Source organism: Giraffa tippelskirchi, chromosome 13 (genome assembly GCF_054371585.1).
Source record: "Giraffa tippelskirchi isolate mGirTip1 chromosome 13, T2T-mGirTip1v1.2.pri, whole genome shotgun sequence".
Taxonomy (NCBI): Eukaryota; Metazoa; Chordata; class Mammalia; order Artiodactyla; family Giraffidae; genus Giraffa; species Giraffa tippelskirchi.
Genome location: NC_137287.1, coordinates 50,824,817 through 50,833,919, shown reverse-complemented (window position 1 = coordinate 50,833,919; position 9,103 = coordinate 50,824,817).

The window sequence follows — 9,103 nt, the reverse complement described above, 5'->3', positions numbered from 1 at the left end:
CTTGCTTTTTCGATGATCCAGCAGATATTGGCAATTTGATCTCTGGTTCCTCTGACTTTTCTAAAACCAGCTTGAACATCTGGAAGTTCACGGTTCAAGTACAATTACACCTAATTAGTGTTACAACAGGTATGGCAGTCAGCACTTGCAGAACACTTTTACTGAAAGGTTGTTGCTGAATCACGAAAGATGCTGGGATTCTTGGCCTCCAGAGGAGAAGAATTCAATCTGGGGCCAGTGACGAGGCTTAATCACTCAGAGCTTTTGTATAATAAAGTTTTATTAAAGTATAAAAGAGATATAGCTTCTGACATAGATACCAGAAGGCTGCCCCTCTGCTAGTCTTTAGCTGGATGCTATATAGCTACTAGCAGTCTGCTAATTAGAAAAAGGAAATATCTCAGAACTCAGAGACTGGCACCAGGCCCCTCACCCACAACATGCATTTTGAGATAACATTGGCACAAAGTGAGCTGTCCCAAGCCATAATCTGATTGACATGAATCTTGAAGAAAGGCAGGTTGCCAAGCAAATACAGTCTCATTAACATAGCTTAAGAGAACATTTGCATGAGTAAAACATACTGGTTTGTCAAGTTGGTTCTGAGTCTTAGGTGGAACCGACTTGAAGATGGAGTCTAGGGTAAAAAACACAGGGTTCATTAACACAGCTTAAGAAAAACATTGCCATAAGAAAAACGCATTCGTTAGCTCAAGGTTTGAGAAAAGTTAAGTTCAGGTGGAGCCAGGTGTCATCATGGCAACACAGAATTTTTAAAAGAAACCTCCTTTTAAATTTGTATAGAGAAGGGGAAAAAATCTTAACACTTGTAGTTTGTTTCCTCCTGCTACTTAAGAGAGACATAACAAAAGTCTGATGCTTGAGCCTATTTCCTCTGTTTGGAGACCCCTGGGCTTCCTGCCTGTTAACCTCTCATTACTTGATATTTTTTCTCATGGAATGGTACAGTGTCCTAGGGGTATATTTAAACAGCTTTGCAACTGCAGGGAAACATGTTTTTGTGAACCTAGGAAATGGGGTCTGATGGTAAAGCAGTAGTCTCTTCCTGTGAAAACCGGATAGTTTGTGCTTCAAGCCTGCCAGAAAAACACCCTGGTTCATTGTTCTCTTCCTTTTCAACAACAGCTTTTGTCAAGTATTTGAGTTTTCTGATTGAAACAGCTGCTTGCCACTCCTTTCTTGGAAGTATCTGACCCTCCATGTTCACCTTATTAGGGTAACAATACGTATGATCATCAATGATTACAAAACACTCCCTTCACATCTATTCTCATGGAATGGTACAGTGTGCGCTAGAAGTGTCTTAACACAGCTCTGAAACTGCAGGAAAAGTGTGTTTTTGTGAACCTGGTTAAAGGGGCATGATGTTAAAAAGCCCATTTTCCTCCTGTGAAAGCTGGTTAGTTGCAGCCTGAAATCTGCCCCCAAAATATACTGGTTTATTTTTTTCTTCATTACAACAATTTTAGTCACTTATTTATGCTTTCTGAAAGAAACTGCCTGCTTGCAACTTCTTGCCAGGAAGTTATCTGAAAGTATAGTTTCACCTAATCAGGGTAACAACAGGTATGGCAGTCAACACTCACACAACGCTCTCCCTTGATATCTTTTCTCATGAAATAGTACACTGTGTCCAAGTATGCACTTACATAGCTCTGAAACTGTAAGGAACCATGTTTTTGTAAACCTTGGATTTGGGGCCAGATGGAACAAGCAGTATTTTCCCCCTGTGAAAGCTGGATGGTTGCAGGCTCAAACCTGCCAGGAAAACACACTGTTTCATTTTTCTCTTTATTAAAACATCAACTTTGGTCAATATTTGAGTTTTCTAAACAGTTTTCTAAAGAAACAGCCTTCTTACCACTACTTGCTGGAAATTTATCTGACATTACAGTTTCACCTTATCAAGGTAAACAAAGTATGTAGTCAACAATCACAAAACACACTATTCTGACATAATTTCTCATTGACTGGTACAGTGTGTCCTAGGAGGATCTTTACACAGCTCTTAAACTACAGGGAGACATACTTTTGTGAGCCTGTGAATTGGGGTCTGATGGCAAAATTGGTATATTTTCCCTGTGAAACCTGAAAAATCATACCCTCAAATCTGCCAGAAAAACACAATTTCTATTCATTAAAACAATATCTATGGTCAAGTATTTGAGTTTCCAGAAGGAAACAGGCTGTCTGCCACTTTTTGCTTGGATGTCATATGACAGTACAATTTCACCTAATCACAGTAAAAGTAGGTATGGCAGTCAATACTCACAGAACACTCTCCCCTGACTTCTTTTCTCAAGAAATGGTATGGTGTGTCCCAGGAGTGTCTTTATACCACTATGAAACTGCAGGGAAACATATCTTTGTGAACCTGGGAATTGAGGCCTGATGCAAAAGCAGTTTTACCCTTGTGAAAGCTGGATAATTGCTTCCTCAAATCTGCCAGAAAAACACTCTATTTCATTTTTCTCTTCATTACAACAACTACTATGGTCAAGTATCTGAGTAGTCTGAAAGAAGCAGGCTGCTTGCCACTTCTTGTGGGAAGTCATCTGACAGTAGAGTTTCACCAAATCAAGGTAACAACAGGTATGGCAGTCAACACTCACAGAACACTCTCCCCTAACATTTTTCCTCATGGAATGGTAGAGTGTGTCCAAGATGTGTCTTTATACAGCTCTGAAACTGCAGGCTTGTTTGAGTGCTTGAATGTCACTCAGTCGTGTCCGACTCTTTGTGACCCCATGGACTATACAGACCATGGAATTCTCCAGGCCAGAATACTGGAGTAGGTAACCTTTCCCTTCTCCAGGGGATCTTCCCAATCCAGGGGTTGAACCCAGGTTTCCTGCATTGCAGGTGGATTCTTTACCAGCTGAGCCATAAGGGAAGCCCTTCTCATTCTTATGGAATGGCACAGTGTGTCCTGTACACACATACAGTGTGCCCTGTGTCCTGTCTTAACACAACTCTGAAACTACAGGGAAACATGTTTTTTGTAAACCTGGGAATTAGGCCTGATGGTAAAAGCAGTATTTTCACTGGTGGTGAATAGCTTTATTCTGGGGGATCTGGCTTCTGGCTGCTGCTGTGGAAGTTGACTTCAGAATTTTGAGCCACCAGAACAAAATAATTGCCCCCAGAACATTGAGAAATCTGTGGGAAATACCACGCCAAGGAAGGGTCAAGTAAAAAACATAGTTGTAATTTGACCATTCTACTAAAATGATACAAATATGCACAGACAAAGAAATAGTGAGATGCTATAGCATCTAACCGGAGAAGGCAATGGCAACCCACTCCAGTACTCTTGCCTGGAAAATCCCATGGATGGAAGAGCCTGGTAGGCTGCAGTCCATGGGGTCATGAAGAGTCGGACACGACTGAGTGACTTCACTTTCACTTTTCACTTTCATGCATTGGAGAAGGAAATGGCAACCCACTCCAGTGTTCTTGCCTGGAGAATCCCAGGGACGGGGGACCCTGGTGGGCTGCCGTCTATGGGGTCGCACAGAGTCGGACACGACTGAAGTGACTTAGCAGCAGCATAGCATCTAACATCTGACACCATGACTGACTTAGGAAGGCAGAAGCTATACAAGCTGCAATTAATGTAGAATGGTTTTGAGAGGATGTGTCCATATGTGGCAGAAAGCATGCCCAAGCAAGGTGGCCTGTCTGCCAAGGGTGATGGAAGGAGGCTTGGCAAACCTCCTGGTTGGAACAATTAAGTGAGGGAGCAAAAATTTGCTGGATTTTAACCTTGAAACAAGAGCCTCATGAATTCTCACTACTGGTGAAGGAGAACTAGGCTGTGGAGGATAAAGAATGCATATTTACGGCCTTTAGAATCACCTAGTTGGGCTCATGCCAGAGGCCTGGAGCAGAATTAGGTACCTGGAAGTTACAGCAGGGATACTCCCTCTCACTGAAGTTTTCTCAGGGAAGTGTAAACAGACCCAAGTCCCAATCAGAGACCCTGAAAGACAGCTCTTCTCACAGGGTGGGCACTAATGTGCTTCCAGTGCAGTAGTTTTCCAACAACAAGTAGAAACCAGAAAGAAATCAGCAGGGGTGAGTCCACAAAGGGCTCACCCTCCGCCTCTGCAGTTGGACCTGGAAGGCCAGGTGTGCCCACTGTCCCCATCTGCCATGGAGGAGAGGGGCATCTAGTGGGGCCTCTGCCTCGAGGAAGTTTGTCAGATGAATCATATTTCCCTATTTGAAGAACGGGCACTGGAGCAGAGGGCCTGAGATTCTCTGGGCAGGCAGGGGGATTCGTTACTTAATCTCATATGTATCTAGAAATTCCATTAGTGAATTTTCCCATTTTCTGCCTCCAGTGATGAACATTGGCAGAAGCTGCTGAATTTGACAGTGTCTCTTGACAGAGACCCCTGACAGGGATTTTGATCTTCCTGGTATGAGCCAGGGAAGTTGGGGGCAGCAGATGGAAAGTTTAATCAGCACAGTTTCTTTTGACACATGTCCTTGCATAGCCTTTCTCCCACTTCCCCTCACAATCAAGAAAAATTCTGGCAATGTCATTTTGGTATTTACAACTTTCCTGGACTACATGGCCTAATTGTACAGTGAAAGAAACTTAAGAGCTGAGATGGGGTATCTCTATCAGAACGGATCTGTAGAAAAAGGGTCTTTCTCCCGAAAGAGTAAGAAAGGAGAGGTGGTAGGTGACAGGAAAATGGAGGTTAGGTGAGATTGATTAATGCTCAGTCTTTGGGAATACCAGAGAGAATTATCTGGGGATAGACTAGAAATTAAAAGGAGGGAATAATGTTGGCTTGTGGAAGGGGATTGATTGCTTTGGGGCTAAATGAGGCAGAGAAAGAAATGAATATATGGAAATCAGACTTAACTTTTGATCGCTAGATTATGGTCCTTTGAATGCAATAATCCACAGGGCTTTATAAGACCCAGGATTTATTTAGATCATGAAATCCTACCTCACAGCAAAGTGAAAAATGCAAGAGAGTCCTCCACTCAACTTAAGAACTCAGTCATTACCAATTTCTTCCTCCCAGGATTTGCATTTGCTTCTGGGTCACAGTATTCTGTTTTCAGGAACTGGATAGACCAAGGCTGTGCCTGCTTCTAGTTCACCCTCATTTCTACTGTTAGTCCTTTCAGAGATCCAGCCCAAAAGAGGGGGTTAACAGACCATCCTGTCCTTAGCTGGTCTCTGACTCCTCAGAGAGACAGCGCTCTCAGAAAGACCACTCAGCCTCTCAACACACCCACCATCTCCACTTCTAGAAACAGCAAATGCCCTCAGTAGAAAGCTGCCCCTAACACCAGATCACAGTCCTGACCTTTCTGTCTCCCCTAGATCCTGACCTGGTAATCCTTCATTAACTTATAAACTCTGATGCTCTTAAGCAAGATGTGTGTGCATGTAAAATCTATCTTACTATCTGAACATTTACATACACATATGAATGGAATGGCTGCTGCTGCTGCTGCTGCTAAGTCGCTTCAGTTGTGTCCAACTCCATGCGACCCCACAGACGGCAGCCCACCAGGCTCCCCCATCCCTGGGATTCTCCAGGCAAGAACACTGGAGTGGGTTGCCATTTCCTTCTCCAATGCATAAAAGGTTACCCCTCCATTATTCTTGCCTGGAGAATTCCAAGGACAGAGGAGCCTGGCAGGCTATGAAGGGGTTGCAAAGAGTTGGACACAACTGAGTGACTAACACTCTCATATGTATACATATGCATGTGTGTATATGTACATGTATATGTATATATAAAGTAGCTTTTCTAGTTGTCCTCATTAGGAGGATTGGTTAGAATTGTCTAGAATGTCATCAATGGATGTGAATGTCCCTTAATATACCCACTGTAAAGATGAGGCACAGAAAAGTTAGATAACTTGCTCAAGTTCAAATCATGGCAAATGGTGGACCTGGGATTCACCCCAGGAAGACCTGCTCCAGCATCTACTGCCTGTAGGGGTAAAATACATTGCCTTTTGGTGACATAAGAACAAATCTTGGAAAATCCTGAGGAATATATTTCTGGTATTCATTCCAATATTTCTATCAAAGTTAGTTGTTGTTGTTCAGCTGCCCAGTCCTGTCTGACTCTGTGCAATCCCATGGACTGCAGCACACCAGGCCTTCCTGTCTCTCACCATCTCCCTGGAGTTTGCCCAAGTTCATGTTCATTGCATCGGGGATGCCATCCACCCATTTCATCCTTTGCTGCCTTCTTCTCCTGCCCTTGATCTTTCCCAGCATTAGGGACTTTTCCATTGAGTCGTTTGTTCGCATCAGATGACCAAAATACTGGAGCTTCAGCTTCAGCATCAGTCCCTCCAGTGAATATTCAGGATTGATCTCCCTTAAGATTGACTGGTTTGATCTCCTTGCTGTTCGAGGGACTTTCAGGAGCCTTCTCCAGCAGCACAGTTCGAAGGTATCATTTTTTTGGTGTTCTGCCTTCTTTACAGTCCAGCTATCACAACCGTACGTAACCACTGGGAACACCATAGCCTTGACTATACAGACCTTTGTCGGCAGAGTAATGTGTTTGCTTTTCAACACACTGTGTAGGTTTGTCATCACTTTCCTGCCAAGAAGCAACTGTCTTCCGATTTCATGGCTGCAGTCACCATCCCCAGTGATTTCAGAGCTCAAGAAGAGAAAATCTGTCACTATGTCCACCTTTTCCCCTTCTGTTTGCCATGTAGTAATGGGGCCAGATGCCATGATCTTAGTTTTCTTTAATAGTTAGCCTTAAGCCAGCTCTTTCACTCTCTTCCTTCACCTTCATCAAGAGGCTCTTCAGTTCCTTTTCCCTTTCTGCCATTAGGGTGGTGTCATCTACATATCTGAGGTTGTTCATGTTTCTCCTGACTATCTTGATTTCGGCTTGTAATTCATCCTGCCCAGCAGTTCTCATGATGTGCTCAAAGTACAGATTAAACAAACAGGGTGACAGCAGACAGCCCTGTCATATTTCTTTCTCAACCTTGAATCAATCAGTTGTTCCATACTAGGTTCTAACTGTTGCTTCTTGACTCTCATACAGGTTTCTCAGAACACAGGTAAGACATAAGAACAAACCTTGGAAAATCCTGAGGAATATATTTCTGGTATCATTCCAATATTTCTACCAAAGATTACTATAATAGTAAAGTAATTCAGGAATATGTCATAGTCAGAAGATAACATGGGCCAGCCAAAACCTAGAAGTACTCTGCATGTCTGTTAACAGAAGAATAATGTGTTGCATATTCATAAAATGAAATACTACACACCAATAAAAAGGATTGAACTATTGACACCTGCAGCATGGATGAAACTAAAATACATTATTCTAAGGGGGAAAAAGTGCCCTCTTCCTTTATGCTTTAAAAGTTTAAAGTTTTTATCTGATATTATCTCAGGGATCAGGGCAAATCTAATCCTGTGTCTGGTGACAAGTCTCCTTATGTAATTTGTAATTTTGAATTGTGAATTAATCTTTAAGTGGGCTTTATCAATGGAATTTTTATGCCAGGTCAACAGTGTTTTCAAGAGTACTTAGTTTTGTCCTCCTTTTGCTAGTATACTCTCCTGCCCCAAATTTATGAAAATTCTTTGATTTGGGGCCTTTTGAGACTATGAAGCTTATGTAAATCTGAACCTAAATTTGTAAAAGTCAGGCCTGTAGTTATGATTCCAAAGGACGACTACCGTTTTCTACACAGATGAGGCCAAGACAGGTAAGCTTTCGCCATGTGCTAGTGAGTAGTTTTTTTGTTTCACTGAAGATGTAATTGGGAATTTTACACAGTTTTGGTTCCAACTTTCCCCCTTGGTACAGTCAAGACCTTGTATCCCATAGCTATGTGGTCAAAAAACCACACACCCTCTGGTTACCGAGAGCCACGGCTTCCAATGCTAACATCACCCCCACACCACCACCCCTAGTAGGGCAGTCCTAGTACCAGGTCATGTTTATTGACTTCATGATTTTTGACCCCTGTGAATTTTTCCTTCTTTAGTGGCTAACTTGGCCTTTAAAAAGATGTCAGCTACAGTTTAGCCAAGATTTCTAGTTTTTGTGGTGGGAGAGTTTTCAAGTTTTCTGTTCCTTCAATGTTGTTTATCAAATAAGTTTTAGAAATGCTAAACTCACCTCTTCCTTGGAGGTATCATCTGCATATCTGAGGTTATTGGTATTTCTCCCAGCAATCTTGATTCCAGCTTGTGCTTCTTCCAGCCCAGCGTTTCTCATGATGTACTCTGCATGTAAGTTAAATAGGCCGGGTGACAATATACAGCCTTGACGTACTCCTTTTCCTATTTGGAAGTCTGTTGTTCCATGTGGAACAACTGTTTTTCCAGTAGTCATGTATGGATGTGAGAGCTGGACTATAAAGCAAGCTGAGAGCCAAAGAATTGATGCTTTTGAATTGTGGTGTTGGAGAAGACTCTTGAGAGTCCCTTGGACTTCAAGGAGATCCAACCAGTCCATCCTAAAGGAGATCAGTCCTAGGTGTTCATTGGAAAGACTGATGTTGAAGCTGAAACTCCAATACTTTGGCCACCCGACGCGAAGAGCTGACTCATTTGAAAAGACCTTGATGCTGGGAAAGATTGAGGGTAGGAGGAGAAGGGAATGACAGATAATGAGATGGTTGGATGGCATCACTGACTCAATGGACATGAGTTTGGGTAGACTCCGGGAGTTAGTGATGGACAGGAAGGCCTGGTGTGCTGCAGTCCATGGGGTTTCAAAGAGTCAGACATGACTGAGCGACTGAACTGAACTAACACAGGCTAGACCGCCTAATCCTGTTCTAAGTCTCAAGAGGGTCACATGTCCTAAGAAGACATGACCTATTATTGTGGAATAGGTTTCAAGAACCTCCAAGATTGCAGCAAAGAAGGAGATTGCATCTCAGTGTTGGTTTCAAAAGCTGTAGGCTTTGCTCCCACCAAGGATGTATGACCAAATTCAAGTAGGTCAAGATACCACATAGTGGATGTTCTTCCATTAGCATGCTGAGCGAGTTTCTCTAAGGACTTGGTTGTATGGAAGTTTAATCATTTTGTTCTTACTACACGTCC